At 47.6% G+C, this 12,637-nt stretch overlaps 1 non-coding gene across 1 annotated transcript; it reads left to right on the top strand.

The window, feature by feature from the left end:
• Window positions 1-12,252: 12,252 nt before the first annotated feature.
• On the top strand, window positions 12,253-12,326 carry Trnai-uau (transfer RNA isoleucine (anticodon UAU)). Its single transcript has one exon. It is a non-coding gene; the product is annotated as a tRNA-Ile (tRNA).
• The last annotated feature ends 311 nt before the right edge of the window (window positions 12,327-12,637 follow it).

Consider the following 12,637-nt stretch of genomic DNA (forward strand, 5'->3'; position numbering starts at 1 on the left):
GGGATTAAGGCTTTGTGGGGAGAAGGCAAGGGTGACATTGGCCCTCATAGATCCCTCCCCCTTTTGGCTTCTGTAGTTAGGGTGAGGACCCTGGGCGGCAGAGGGCAGAGGTGATGATACAAAGTCACTCGAAAGGTGGGAACTGACCCATGTGACATCCGCACCAAGCTTGATCTCTGACAGGTTTCCCACAGAGTCCTCCTGAACCAGCTCTGACTCCTGAAGTCAGGTGAGGCTTCTGTCTGGGCAAATCAAAAGTCCTCTGGTTGAAAATTGCTTTCTCTATCCTTTTCAAACACATGTGGTTTGTGTGTGTGTGTGTGTGTGTGTGTGTGTGTTTGTTTTTGGGCTTTTTTTAGTGGTTAAAGTCACTTGCTAGTCTTACAATTCAAGAATTTTTCCTCAAGGAGCTGGGAGCACCTCTTAGCAATGGAATCATCCAGAAAGAACATGAGTTCTATGTCCTGGGAGGAGATGGGACCCAGGTGGCAACGCTGACTGATGGACAGATGTGCCATCTTTGCAGGTTGCCCATGGAGCTCCTCATCTGGTTTACTTAAGCAGTAATTAAATTATTGTCTTTCTTCCCACCTTAGTGGCAGGACTTTCTGGGTTGGGAGTGGATTTTGATTTTAATTATTTTTCCCCTAACACTTTGGACAGCACTGGGCACCTGACCTGTACGTTAAGGTCAAGGTGAGAGACACAGGATCCTTTCTACTGACCCACAAAGGCTGTCTGGACCCAGTGCTCCATGGCTTCTCTGCCAGATTCCTAGTCGCGGAGTTCTCACTTGAGACTTTGCATTGTGGGAAGAGCAATGCTCTACAAGTGCGGATTCATGAGCCTAAATGCACAGAACTTTCTAAGTGCCAGGAAGGGCTGTTGCTGGCCAGATGCTGGATGGCCTCTCCAACCTGTAAGGCCGGGAGGTGAAGAAGTCCTATGGATTGTGCCCCTCCAGGTGGCATCAGATCCCTGGGCCCATGGTGCCCTCACTCTAGCAAGCTCCCGCCGCATGGAACACAGATAACCTGCTCCCAGGGGACCTCCTCCCATCCTGCCTGGAATCTTTTCCTGAGTGACAGCCCAGAATTGTCTGAATGGGAGCTGTTATCCTGCAAGGCATACCCTTTCCAGTCACTTGGGAAAGCACTGAGGACTGACCATTGATCTGCTTTTTGCCACACCCACCGTGACCACACACCTTGAGAATGGAGCTTTGGAGGGAGAAGCTGGGGAAGGAAAAAGTTATATCAGGGCTGGGCAGGGACGTGGAGCACACCCTGGGATAGGTGTCCTGGAACACTATGGGCAAGGCCTTATGAAGCAAGGTCACCAACAGGAGGGACAGAGCCCACCATGCAAGGCGAAAGCAGGCTGTGCTCTCTCTGCCTGGCACGGGCCTGTCGCTCATCCCCAGAGACTATATGATCTGATGCAGAGGCCAGTGTCTTCAGCAGCACCTCTGGACTTGGGAATAAGGAGCCTCCTCCACTCCCGCTCTTCAGCTTGGTGTATGTGGCCACCATCTCTGCTCTCCTTTCTTATGGTCACCTGGGGCAATAACATGAAGGTAAGAGAGCGAACAATGTGCGGCCAGTAGCAAAACCACACATGAATGGGAACTCTGCCCGCAGTCTGCAGCAGCCAGCTTGGGGGGCCACCTGCATCCGTGAGGGAGACTTGGAGGAAGTCAGACCACCTCTAGCAGGAAGCTCAGTGGTCAGGCTTCCAACAGAGGGCCCTGCGCGGCCAGGACCAGATTGGTAACTGACAGCTTCCCTTGCTGTTCTCCTTCCTCCGCCTTCAGACTAAACCAGGGAAATAACCAATGATGGACACAGGGCTGTCCCATTGGATGGTGACCACAGACACGTGGGCTTATCTGAGAACACTCCCCAAACAACACCCGTGTGGACACTCGATGAACTCCTTGAATGTCACTTTATGTGTCTTTTTTGTGAGCAGGGAAAAATGCTTTCAGAAATCCCTCAGGGGAGAAGCGCTGAGCGTTCCCAATGTCCCCATCTCTCCCATTCTGTTCCGAGTCCCTTTTAGTATAATTATGACGGCGAAGCCTATTGTCAGCCCTGGGAGCTTTCCCGGCCTCTCTCATTTCCACTGCCAGCTACCGCCTGTGAGTCTTTTCACTTCCTGCTCCACTTCTGTGCTTACTCAGCTTCCTCCTTCCTGTCTATTACTGAACCTTATTTTAGCCCATACGGTTTTCAGCGCAGTTAAAACCGCATTAAGCAGAAGACCCTGAGAGACAGAGCTACTGGGTGCTTGCTAGTGGAGGATGCTGGGCATTCAGATCCTGGGGTTCCTTTCACTGGGGGTTCCGAGTAAAGAGAATGCGCCTCCCTGACCTGCATGAAGGATTCGGAGCACACGGTGGCCTGAGGAAATGAAAGATGCTCAACCAAGACAGCTCGCCAGCTGAAGGGCAGCTCATTGAAAACGCTTTTCTATTTTGATGAGTCAGGGTACAGCTTTTTTCTTTTATTTCTATATTTTAAAAAATGACACCTCTTAGGCGAGGTCAGATTCTTTCCTCATTTAAAGCCTGTGTCCTCGTTTACTCTGGAAACGTCAAAGGAACCCGAATGATTAAGGGCAGAGCTGGGAGAGGCTCGGGGTTCTGCGAGGCGCCGTGGAGTTCAGCAGGGAAGACGGGTGGCTGTGCCCGACTTGCCATCTCGCTGGCTCTTAATCATACTGCAGAGGAACACAGGGCAATTTCAAAACAAATGAAGGGGATGCTCCAGGGTTGGGACAGAACCAGCGGTTACGACACAGTAGCTGCCTCTGGAGCAGCCAGAAAGACACCTGGGTGCCAACTGCCCACAGCGTGCAAAAGTCACTGACGTCAGACATTTTTACCCAGTTTCTCAAAAGATCAATTTCTTGTTTTAGTAAGTATCATAAAAGAAGTTTATTTTTAGTTTTCCTATGGCAAAAATCTCATGTCCCGCACACTGATGTTTTCACATGACTTCGCCAGGTTCGCTTCCCAGGTGGGTTCCTCTGCCCCTGCCCGCATCGGGTGCTGGATGAGCTGGTCTCCCAACTCTTCCTTGGGCTTTAGTGATCCCCTGAGCCCAGGTCCCCACCCTCCTCTCTGCTGCCTTTGTACCTAGAAGTGACAAATGTCCAGAGCACCAAGTCCTGCTGAGGGTGCTCCTCCTGAGCACTCCATCACATTATGCCGCTCTGCACCTTGTCTGAGTTACCTGGACTTCCTTGGCGTTGGAGTCTCGTGTTTCTCCCTGGACTCTGGTGTTCACCACCAGTGCGTAAGACCGCCCTGCCTCCAGACCATTCCTGTCCAGCCTCGGTATCGCCTGACCCAGGAGGTTGGAATTCCTAGACCTAGTCCTGCCCCTGCCAAACCTTACTGCTTCCCGCCTGTCCCCATGCTCCTCTGTCCCTCCACTGTGACCAAAGAGGAGGAGTTCCTGTGCCAGGTCAGGGCTCAGGTGGCTTTGTGGGATGCCTGAGAGGTAGGCCCATAAGGCTCTGGTGAGGATGACAGCTGCCTCTCTGTCCCCCCCTTGCAAAGTGTGGCCCCTGCCAGTTCCCAATCAGCAGCCTGTGAGAACTAGTTAGAAACACTTCCTGGGGCTGAACTGAGCCAGAGACTCTGCAGATGGCCCCAGCTGTCTGCGCTTTTAACAAGTCTACAGGTGACCCCGGTACTCACCAGGGAGGGCGTGAGGACTTCAAGGAAGGCTTCCCTGTCGAGTGGTGCCCTTCACACACAGCCTTGTGATGCGGACTGTCGCCCTGAGATGGCACAGCCCTCAACTGGCCCTGGGGTTGATAGACCCCTAGGACAGCCCTGGGATTTGGGGATTGTGTCAGGAAGTCATAGGATACTGGTGGGCAATACAGTCAAAGATTTCCTGAAACAGGACCTTCGGGAAGATAAAGGTCTCTGGCTCCAGCTGCTGTCAATCATCGCACAAGCCTCCTGACCTGGTGGCAAACCCTCGTTCCCTTCTGCTCCAGCAGAGACCGCTCCGCAGTGACCCCGAAGGATCACCTGATGCAGACTGAGCCAACTCGATCCGGGAACTACAGGACTGGAGGTAAGAGTCTGGATTCCGGGTTTTTATGCATCCTATGATCTGAAAAAGAACACATTGCCTTGTCTTAAAAACCAAGGAAAATAAAGATATGTGAATAAAGAGCTCCGGACACCTGGAACGATGCACGTGAGAAAGAATTCTTACCTCAAGTGAATCATTGTTTTCCATCTACTGACTCAGTGCCAGACACTGCGCTTGGCTTTTCTTGGCTGATCTCGGGAAGTTCTTGTGTGTAGGACCTCCGTCGATGGCAGTGAGCTGCGGCAGCGAGTGGAAAGCCTGGGCCTGGAGTCAGAGCAGCTGGGTCGGGTCAGCTCTGCCACTAGCCAGGGACTGACGGCGACATAGGGGATAAGCAATTCTGGACTCACGGGCTTTGTGTGGTGGCAGATGAGAACATGCCTAATGTAAACACTTAATAAGTAAGCCTTTGTTATAAACCGTCCCTCGCTTCACACAGAAAGCTCAGGGAGGTCGGCGGAGGTTCCCAGGGCCTCCGTGCACTAGAATCACCTGCAGGGCCTGGACCAGGCCCTGTAACACCAGCTCAGCAGCTAGGGCTGGGGACCAGAGGGTGAAATGAGTTGCAGGTGACCCCACAGCCGGCAGGTGGTGGGGCTGGGACTTAAGCCAGATCTACTGATAGGGACACCAGCTCTGGCTCACAGCACCAGTTCACGGAACTCAGAAGGCAGGTGACACCTCTGAATCCCAAGGCAGATACAGCGTGGGATGCTGACCTCTCCTGGGCCTCCTTGTGACAATACTGACTTGTCACAGTGGGGATATATTCTCCTAGTTGATCCACTTTCAGTATCTCTGTCTCAGGTTGTGCCGATCTCAGAGAGGGTGGCCTTCTGGGAATAGAGCAATGCATGAGGTCACAGGGAAGAATGCAAAGGTTCCCTTCTGACTCGAGGGCGTCCTCTGCCACCTTAAAAAGAAAAACGCTGCCCCTGACATTAGACAGGGATACTCACTTCACAAAGAGCATCATATGTATTTCCAGCACTGCCTCTTCCTAGCTGAATGTTGGTGGGTAAGTTACTCAACCTCTCTGATTCTCAGTTTCCTCCTCAGAACAACTTGGGAGGCTCAGAAATGATTTCATTTGTTTGTTATTTCCACAATCCCACAATGCTGGGGACTCGAACCCGGGCCTCCAGCATGCGAGTGAGGCACTCTACATGATGTGCTATATCGCCAGCACTGAACAACTTGGATAATAAGGGAATTATCTCAAAGGGTCTCTGTGATGGTCACATGATATGTGAAGCGCTAAGAAGAGGGACTGGCCCACAGAAAGTGCTTAATGAAGTCGGTAACTTAAGTTCAGACTTGACACCATCCCAAGGTTTTCCCCAAAGTTAACAGCTAGTAACCCTGAGCTGGAACGGAACCCAGGTTCCCCAAGTCTGGGTAGAGCCCTCTTTCTGCACCTCCACCGCAAACGTGTCTGCAGCATGGCTCCCCTGGGCCACTCAGTGGCTGCTGCCTGGACCTTGTCACCAGGTTCTCACCAATCATCCTTCCTCCTTTTTATTTACATATTTTCAAATTTTTTTCTATTTTGTTGTAATTTTCACTTTTTTTTTTTTTTTTCCGGATTGAACCCAGGACACCTGACCACTAAGCCTCATCCCCTGGCTTTGAATTTGCAATCTTCCTGCCTCTGCCTCCAGAGCCACTGTGTGCCCCAGTGCACCCGGCTCTCTTCTTCTATTTTTGATCATAACAGTAAGCTCCCTTATTTTTATTTGTAAGGGTAAAATAGCAGTAGTGAAAAAGGTGAGGTAAGAAAGAACCTTCGGTGATCCCACCTAATCTGGTGAAGTTTGACGTGCTTTGCTGAACATCTTTGCTGCAGAATGATGTCCCAAGCATACAATTGTTTGCATGATAGTTCTCATTCTTCAGAGTTCAGAAAAGTCAACTGGAAAGCTCATTTAAAGTTCAGCTTCCTGGTTCTAGCATTCTGATTCAGCAGAGGGACCACGGGACTAGAGACCTAAATCCTTTTGATAACATCATATTTGACTAGTATTCCCATACAGGGCTGTATTCTTGGCATTATTCACATTTTGACCCTATTTCACTGAGACATTTTGCCATAAGTACCTTTCCCAGTTGCTATGCTGGCTTCATAGCTATAATTTGGCCTCCACAGTGCTTCCAAATCTTAATATTCACAGCATGGTGGTATTTTCCTAGACAAACCAGTTTGTACTCTTTCTCTGGTTTCACTGATCTCAGATAAAGGGTATGGGATCTAGAGAAAGAAACACAACATTCCATCCAGGGAATGTACAGTCATTTCCTCTGTTGGAAACTTGAAACTGAATTCCTCTCTTTTGGCAAGTCCTAGTTTGATTAAGCCAAGTGGGTGGCAGGGGAAATTCAGAGTAGACCATTGGACCCAGGTTCTGAGCAGGCTCAAAGCACCAGGCAAAGTCAAATCTTGGAGTAGAAGATTGAAAACTCTGGTATTCTAGAAACTTCTGGAACCATCTGGAAGAAGAAGGTCCAAACCACCAGGGGAGGATGAGGCTGAGGTAAAGTGCTAAGTGCACCAAAGCCAAGGAGGCCCTACTTTTGCAGGACCCTAAGAGAGTGAGCAAGCAGAGAGGGTGAGTGAGTGTGCGTCCTCGAAGCCCATGCCCAGGGCCTGGTCCCACCGCGTCAACCACACCAGCCGTGATGGTCAGTCCCTCAAGATGTTCTGCTTAGGAAACTCCTTTAGTCATGGATCTGCTCAGCCTCATCCGTGTGGCCCACCCCTGTGACTCACAAGACCCTCCCTTTTCTCCAACCAGGTACCTATTGTCTTCCATAATTAATAAGATGATCACGTCCTCAGGTGGACTATTGGGAGGACCAAAACCCTCCATGGAAGGATACACAAAACGCCAGGGAGTCCCAGGTCTTCAAACTTTTCTGTCAACCCTTAAAGATGGGACCAGGGCCTTGGCTTTAGGAGCAAGACTGGGGTTCCAGTCTCTCCACACAGACCCACTTGTGCTGAAAAACATTTTAAACACCTGCTTCTGAAGGACTCACCAAGAAGCAACATGGCCTCCCATCTCGTTGTCATGGAAGTTGCCAGGAGCCTCAGCTGTGTCTCCGGAACCCTTAGCATAATGGTTCCTACAATTCTGATGACCAAATCATCCTTATACATGGCCAATCACACTTATCAATTTACAATAAAAGCAATCAAGTCTTCATTTTAGCATGTCAACAGGAAAATATGACCTCAAAAAACCATCAAGAGCAGAATCACATAGTGGATACAAAATTAAACAAACCAGATATTGTGAAAAATATTTTCGCCGTGCTCTGGTGAGCTAACATGATCCCATTCTCCACTATTGAGAGACAGATGTTATTTTGTCCTGTCCATGAACCCTGTTCCCCTCTGATTTCTGTGTCTTTGACCAATTCCTTTCTCTCCATCTTTCCCTGTACAATGAATTCTCCAAGCCAGCTCTCAGAACAAGATCCACGGAAACATTACTCTGTCATCAATGCTTGGGTGGAGTTGGTGCCAATGTCAGTAGCGCTGCCTCATTCTGACTTGACTGGGGGTCATTTCTGACAGCTGCTCTTCTTGGACCTTTCTGCCAATTCCCCTTCACCCAGGAAGTGGCCTCCTTATCCAGAATGCGGTCTAGCACCTTTGAGTTCATGTCATCAGGGAAGAGGAGATTCAGACAGTCGGGGCTCTGCAAACACCTTTCTCAAGCCCGAGAAACTGGTTTTGCAGGAAGCTGGCTACAGTGCAGAAAGGCTACCGAGAGATGATTGGCACGAAGAGGCCCTGCGTGCGGGAATGTGCGTCAGGGCACCGGCACTGAATTGGGGCAAAGACCAACCCCTCATCCACACGTGGGGCAGACTGCCCGAGGTCAGTCTTCATCCAGCAAAGCTCTCAGGCAGTGGATGTCACTGGGCAGAGCTGAGGAACTGGCGATGCCCCCTTGCTTAGTCTCTGTGCCCTTTGTAAACAACAGAGGACTAGAGTAGTGACTCCCTCCCTGTTTCACTTCTCTTGTCTCCAAAGCTTGGCTTCTCAGCCCGGGTGCTGTTGACACTTAAGGCTGGATGGTTCTTTCCTGGGGGGCTGCTGTGTGAACTGCAGACTGTTGACAGCAGCCTGCGCTCCACTCACGAGATGCCATTAGCCAATACGTCCCTGCTTATACCAGGCAAGAAAAAAAAAACCAGGAAAGTGGTGACACAGGACTGGGATTCTGGGTGCAGAGAGTGAGGACAGAGTGAGACTAGTGTGGGCGCCAGCAGGTCTGTCCTGAACCAGGCTTGGGCCACCCCCTGCCATGGCATCCCTAAAACTTGTTTGTGCAACAAATTCTTACATACGCTTTCTGCAGGGTTTTCTGCCCGTTGGTAGATTCAGCCATTCCAGAGACCCCCTGACGGCTGACTCACTCTGACTCAAACTAAACAGGATTTGAAAATGTTTTTTAGGAAGAACAAGAGTTCACTCTTTTAAAGTTCTCCAAACAAAGTTCTCAATGCCAGGATTCACCACTAGCATGTTAACAAGTATTGCTGTTGTTGACGTTGTTACTGCATCAGTGACATTAAGGATAACTGGGGGGAAAGTTTCCACTGTCAATTCGACCCTCCCAAATCAAGCGCTTTTCATTTGTTTTCACTCCCCCCCGGCCTTCACTGTACAAATACATATTTTTCTCAAACAAAAAAATCTCTTAAATAGACCCAACTTTAAACTCTCAACACGGCCTTCCAACGCACACTTAAGGGATGAAGCACACGTGTGTTCTTTTGGTGTGCAACCATGTCTGGAGAGGAGGGGGGATGCCCACGCACACACTTGGAACAGACCATCGAATGTGGCGTGATAGCAGAGCGTCTGGGAAGAGCTTGGGTCTTGATTCCTCAGAACCGTCCACATCACCCTACCTATCAAGGGACTTTAAACCAGAAGTGACCTTAGGTATCACACAGAGTTCTCACTTTACAGATAACTCCACTGTGGCCCAGATAAGTGGACTTTTTCTGCCAAGATAACAGGAAGTATAGATGACAGGACTGGGAAAAAATCCCAGCCTCCCTAGCCCCTGAAACTGATGGCTTTTACAACACCCCTTTATGATGTGCCCATAAAATATCCTGAGGAAGAACCCGTCAGATGGAGACAGCAGGATTACAAAGGAAGTACTGTGGTTTGAATGTGCCCCTGAAGTTCAAGTGTTGGAAACTTACTCACAGACTCATGTGTTGATGGTATTTAGAGGTAGGGCCTTTGGGAAGCAGTTAGGGCTAGAAGAGGTCAATAGTGTGGGGTTCCCACGATGGCATTCGTGGCTTTACAGGAAGAGGGGAGACCTGAGTACACACGCTCTCTCACTCTTGTCAGGTGATACCCTCCACCATATCATGACAGAGCAAGAAGGATCTCACCAAGCTCCGGCACGCTGACACTGGACTTCCCGCCTCTAGAACTGTGAGAAACAACCTGTTTCCACTGTAAAGGACCCAGTGTGTGCTACACTACCATAGTCCCAGAGAGCAAACTAAGCAGAAAACTTACACAAGCGTTGATTTTCCCAAAGGATTTTAATTCCACTTCCTGTACTGTAAGGGTTAGAGCTTTGGGTCTGTGACATTTAGTAGAAATTGCCCAGACCAAAAAATTTAGAAAATTGGGTTTAATCTGATCTCTACCACTTGTGAGCACTAAATTTCCAGATGAATGGTTTAACTTCTTTAAACTTTGGTTTCTTCATTTAGGAAAAACTAAAACAAAAGAAAAAAAAAACAGGAGTCAGTCACTCATTTACTAAGTATTATTAAGAATGTGGAAAATCGTTCCTTCCTCTGAACCAATAATTCTCTACTTCTGGAATTTTATCACTTAAAAATGTGTAGACATAACACTGTGCAAACCACATTGTCACCCTGCGTGGATGACTGCCTTGATGGAGCCTGCCACACTGCCCTGAGAGTCGATCACATAATTGTCTCTAATCTTCAGAACAGATCAGAACATGGGCATCAGAGTGTTGATTTTACGAAGGAGAAAATTGAACACCAGAGAGCAGACGTGCCTGTCCCAAACCACGCAGACGGGCAGTGGTGGGAGCGGAGCAGCCCAGGCTCCCGTCTGCCTTTCTCCAGCCCCTTTTCTTTTCACCGTCTATTTGTGTGTGTGTGTGTGTGTGTGTGTGTGTGTGTGTGTGTGTGTGTATGATGGCAAACATTTGGAAACAACCTAAATACCTAATGATAGGGTTTGATTTTAAAACGCTGTTACAGAGTTTTTGGATCTTTAAAGCTTTAATGATTTTAATAAGATGCTTAACAGGACCCTCTGTCTAATGGAGCTGAAGAGGTGCTAGGGTAGAAGGAAAGGAGCTCCGTGGCCAGACCCAGACAAGGAGCAGCGAAGAGCTTGGTGGAGGAGGGAGGCAGAGGGTGGGGATCTGTGTTCACGGAGATGTCAGGTCAGCAGGTCGAAGGACTGAACAAGTGGGAAGCTAAGGAGACTGAATGTGAACTTGTGTGGGAGTGTGTATTAGGGTATAGGTTTGGTTGCTCTAGAGGAGAAACTTCTAGTTAATAAGATGGAACTTCAGTTTTTCTGGAAGAAGAATATCAGGCTAGAGAATCCTAGTTTGAGCCCCATTTTCCTTCTATCTCGCCGCTGTGGATCTTCATCACAGCCCTAGCCTATAGTCTGCAAGATTGCTCAAGCTCCCACATTCTAGAGGGAAGATGGAGGGGAAGAAGAGGAAATGCCCTTTCCCTTTAGCAGCTCTGCTCACCCTCTATTGGCCAGAATTTGGCCACAACGCATTCTAGGAAATGCAGTCTTTAGCAGAGTCACTGTATGCACCACCTATAATCCCAGTTACATCATGCCAGGGCAGAATGGATGTTAAGGACACTAGCCCAGAAGGCTAAGGGAAGAGAAACAAGGGAAGAGTCATTGTCCTGGTACTGTTTCTAGGAATTGTGGGGGCAGTGTCAATCATGGAAACCACAAAACATCCCCAGCCCTCTCCTGTGGCTAGTTTTCCATGGAGTTCTCATTACATCTGCTTCAATAGTCCCCCCACCTCTACCTGCTTAAGGGATCCTGAGAGCAAAGTCCTACATTATTTCCCCAGGCTTTTGAGAGTCATGTGTGTTCTGTTGGATGGGACACTGTGCTGAGACGAGTCTTAAGAGGATAAGTTGTTTTCATTATGTTAGGCTTAAGAACCAGGACATGAGACGGCATACAAAGCTAAACACAACTTTGAATCTTAAATGCATAGGAAGAAAATTTGAGAGGGATAACAAAACCCACTGTTATATGAGTGACTTGCTTTTGGTGTTAGGATTACAAACTTTTTCCTTTAAAAATTTTTTTTCTAAAGTATCCAAAGTTTCTTCAATAAGCATCTATGAATTTTATATTCAGAGATTTTATTTTAAGGCTTATTTGAAAACCATTGCCTACCTGTAATTCTTACATAAAACCATTAAATATAATAAGGAAATAATATTACTAGAAAGGCTGTGAACGTGGGCATTATCTAGGCCCAAACATTCTTAGTATAAACAAAAAGTTTTGTAAAACTTTTTCAAAATGCAGATAATAAAAATATGGCATAAAAAAATCTGTAACAAGCCGGGTGTGGTGGCACATGCCTGTAATCCCAGTGGCTGGGGAGGCTGAAGCAGGTGGATCACAGGAAGATCCCCAACCTCAGCAACTAATCAAGGCCCAAGCAACTTAGCGAGACCCTGTCTCAAACTAAAACATAATAATAAGGGTTGGGGATGTGTCTAAGCAGTTAAGCACCCCTAGGTTCAATCCCTGGTACCAAAACAACAACAACAACAACAACAAAAAAAAAAATACCAGGAACCTGTAGCATAGAGCTAAAGCAATTGTTAATGGGAAATTTATTGCATTAACTAACTATATGAATAAAACTGAGGAAAATGGAAATAAATTAAATTCCCTTTCTGAAAAGCTAAAAAAAAAAAAAGAAAGAAAGAAAGAAAGAAAAGAAAGAAAGCCAAATGAGAGCAGAAGGAAATCTCAATATGTATAAACAGAAATTAGTGAGTTAGAAAACAACCATCTAGAAGTTGGTTGTTTAAAAATAAAAACTGAGGAGCTGGGGAGATAGCTCAGTTGGTAGAGTGCTTGCCTTATAAGCACAAGGCCCTGGGTTCGATCCCCAGCACCCCCCAAAAATAAATAAATAAATAAATAAATAAAAATAAAAATAAAAACTGAGTCAAGCCAGTAGAACAAATATGCCAAAGTAGAAATCACCATAAAACAGAGGAAAGAAATATAACTTGCATTAGTGTGCACAGCTCCACAGACATCTGTGGAAGCCCAGGTGGATGTATAATTTAAAACAAAACAAACATTCCTTATCAAAGTTAGCCTGCCAAAATAAATGAATTGCCATTGAAGAAATAGAGGGCACAGCTAAAGAGCTATCCTTGAAAATGTGCCAGGCCCGGACTTCCCAGGGGAATTTACCTTCCATTTA

Source organism: Sciurus carolinensis, chromosome 5 (assembly GCF_902686445.1).
Source record: "Sciurus carolinensis chromosome 5, mSciCar1.2, whole genome shotgun sequence".
In the NCBI taxonomy this organism is placed as follows: Eukaryota; Metazoa; Chordata; class Mammalia; order Rodentia; family Sciuridae; genus Sciurus; species Sciurus carolinensis.